Raw genomic sequence first — 3914 nt, forward strand, 5'->3', positions numbered from 1 at the left:
CCCCCCCCAAGAAGAGGCATTATAAAGACCGATTTGACGCAAACAATGAAGCTATCCAAGCCCTGCTGAAAGAGAAGAGAGCCACTTACATCAACTGGCAGAACCATCCTAGCTGTGTCTCACGACATGACAGGTTCAAGGAATTCAAGGTCAAAGCTTAGTGTGAACTCCGCACTATGCAAGAATCTTGGTGGGAGAAGAAAGCTAATGAGTTGCAGCTCTATGCTGATATGAACAACTCCAAGCAGCTGTTTAACGTCACCTGGCACCAGGAAGACATGCCAACAGACCTGCGAGATGCCGTCACAGTCGCTCTATATAAGAACAAACGAACCAGGAAAGACTGCGACAACTCTCTACTCTCCATAGCAGGTAAGATCCTCCTCAGCAGACTCACTGCCAACATCTCCAAAAGCAACCTGCCCGAGGCCCAATGCGGTTTCTGCTCTGGCCGCAGCACCATAGACATGGTGTTTGCTGTGCGACAAGTGCAGAAGTGAATTGAACAACAGATGGATCTGTATGCCCTGTTCATTGATCTGACCAAGATGTTTCACACAGTCAACTGGGAAGCCTTGTGGATCATCTTCAGCAAGCTGGGTTGCCTACAAAAATTCACAACCCTGGTCATGCTCTTCCACAACATGAAGGGACAGGTCCTTTCAAACGGAGATAACACAAACTCCTCCAACATTTCTAATGGAGTCAAATAGGGCTGTGTCCTCTTCAAGCAGGTCCTCCTCTGTGAAGAAACTTGACCTGAGTGTGTACATCAAATAACAAAGGGATTTGCATTATCATATATCCACGTTCCTTCCTTTTTGCATGAGTGAAAGGAATAAAACACCTTTATGCATTTTTTGAATGAATTTTCTTTTAATCACAGAGTCCTTAGCATTGAAACTTTAGGTCAATTAGATATAACATTACACTATTTATAAACCTACAGGAGGTTGGAGGATAAAAGAATATATAATGAAAGTATCTCTTTAAGAGAATGTCATTACTAGTGTGAAAGAGAGATGGAGAGATTAAAGATTTCACATATAGGTGAAAATATTCAGAATTTATTTTTCGTGTTCCTTTGAAAAGAGGAAGTGCAGTCCGTTATCATCATTTAACATTCGTTTTCCATGCTGGCATGGGTTGGATGACTTGACAGGAAGTGGCATTTCTAGGGGCCGTACCAGGTTCCATAGTCCATTTTGGTTTCTACAGCTGGATGCTCTTCCTATCGCCAACTACTCCACAAAGTTTACTGGATGATTTTTGTGGCATCAGCACCCACACCAATGCTTTCCTACATGGCACCTTGGTTTCTGGATCTCAATTCAGTTGTGGCACGTGGGTTTTCTCGATACAACAATATGCCACATATCTTAGTCCTGTTATCTCCTTCGATCCAGGTCATCCTGGATCTCCCTATTCCACTTTATGAAACTCTTTTCATCCATCTACATCACATGACCAAACCAGTGCAGTCTCCTCTCTTGCACACTACATCTAATTCCTCTTATAACCAAATTCTCTCTCAATACACCATTTCTGTTGCATATGCACACTGACATCACAGATCCAGGGGAGCATATCAGTTTCCTTCCTTTCCAGTCCTCGCATATCCCCTGCATTAAGGGCCCCATTTCATTACCATGGAGCACTACTGTTTGTAGACATGAATCATAAATGTTCCCTTCACTCGGAGAGATAAAAGCTTTCTGAACTTTCTCCATCCTATTTTTAGTCTAGCAATTACACTTTCTGTATAACCTCCCCGCATTGCTAATTAGCTCACTTCGGAAGCAAAAATCACCTACAACTTCCAGAGAGCCACTTGTAACATTTAAGGCTCTTCTGGTCTTTCCAAGCCCATCTCTTCTTTTATAGCCCTATTTCCCTCACTGTTCCACCACTATGTCACCCTCAGTCTGGTCTGTTGCCTTCAGTAGATTGTTCCACAGCAATTCCAACTGTAGCTATACCCGAGGCATTTGTCAGATGATAGTAAACAATTATTCCCTTCCTTTTTCATTGATGTGTTTGAACAAGGCTCTAGAACTACAAATGAAGTGGAGAGATCTGTTGTGCACATACACATCCTTTTTGAGTTTGTTTTGCTATGAAGGGCAATTCTTCGTGAGTACTGCATCCCAGAAATCATCTTGATCTTTTATGATCTCCTTGACGAGGCTCAACATACTGAGATCAACCTTCAATACTTTATCTTCTTGGGTTTCCCAATTTTCACATTAAGCAATTCTTATACAGCTGCCCATATTCATATGCGTCACATGACCACACCAGTACACTATGTGTCTCACATCCAATGGAGCATGCTCACTTCATTTTTTTCTGTATTTTGCAAGTCCTCTGCATGCATGACTGTCACATTACCATGCAACCAATCTTTTACACCAAGAAACCTTTTATTGCCAACTAAAGTATTGGGTTGTCCGGAAAGTTTGTGCCAATTTTTAATCAACCAAATATGAACCATTTTGTTGCACAATGCGTCTCCATCTTTCCTTTAACTTGAAAATACCCTCTTCCCAGAATTGAGGTGGTTTCATGGCAAATAAGTTGAAAGGTAAGCTACTATAAATCGGCACAAACTTTCCAGACAACCCAATAATAACTTTCTCCAACCAGTTCTTATTTTTGTGACTATACACCCAGAGCATCCTCATTCACTGCTAATTCGGTCACCTAAGTAACTGAAACTATTTGTAAGGCATTTGAGAAAATTTATTTTCCCATGTGTTCTGAGTGTTTATTATTCCTGTGCATGTCACAAAACAGTCAACTTTCTGTTATTCTGCCTGTATGCTCATATTTTGCAGTGAGTACATCTTGTGTGTTCATATTTTGCACCAGGTAAATTGTGTAATTTCTAAATACTTTATTATATATCAAGCAAGGCTATTTTCCTGAAAGAAATAATCCTGTCAGTGTTCCTACTTATTGAAATTTTGGTTTTAGATGTGTTAACTTTGGTCTCTTTTGATTCTAGATTTTGCTTTCACACCTGAAGTTTCTTTATTAATTTTATTATAAATTCAACTATAAAAGCATTTGTCAGCATTTAGGAAACGATTTAGGTATCTAGTTTTAAACTACTGTGTCATGGCTTAGAAGACTTAAATGAAGAGGAAGGGACTGAGAACTAAACCATGTCTGCAAATTGTTTAATATTATTTTGTCTTTCTATTAAGGACCAGAAGACATGTCTCTGTGCTGTGCCATATGCCATCATTCTACATTTCATTTAACTAAGAGAAAATATTTGTGACAGGTATGGTAAAAGCTTCAGACCAGCAGCTAGCTAAAAAGTCATCTTTATTTTGCAGCTCAGAAATAGTCAGTCATCAGGACGCCAACTTCTGGCATGTGTGTATGCACACACACACACACGCATGCATGAAGGTGCGTTTGAAAAGTTGAACAACAAAAAGCAGTCACACAGAAGAGAAAAACTTCCTGGCATTGTTTGTATTGAAAAAATTTTAAAGACTCATTAACTTTTAAGAAAGTCTTTCTTTAGATACTGTCACTGCACCAAATACTGTAAATCCTCAAGTATAGTCCGCCCTAAGTATAATACGCACCCCTTCTCTAATTTGAGTCAAAGAGGTCTATATAACATCCTTGGTTTGTAAACGTATATACGGTAACGTCCTTTATTATTATTGTATATATATAACATAATGCAAACATGTAGCTTTTTTGTGCTCTTTGTTTGCAGAAAATAAAGAAATAACAGTAATAACGTCAGTGAAAAATAAATATTAAGTAAATTGCCTTTCACATAATTTATCACCATCAGTTAGAAAAGCAAAAACATTTATTCAAATCCTTCAAATTCAACGTCACTTTCAGCCTCAAATAACTGTTCCATTTGTTCCTCCGTAAACATGTCA

The sequence above is a fragment of the Octopus bimaculoides genome, chromosome 1 (genome assembly GCF_001194135.2).
Source record: "Octopus bimaculoides isolate UCB-OBI-ISO-001 chromosome 1, ASM119413v2, whole genome shotgun sequence".
NCBI classification, from domain to species: Eukaryota; Metazoa; Mollusca; class Cephalopoda; order Octopoda; family Octopodidae; genus Octopus; species Octopus bimaculoides.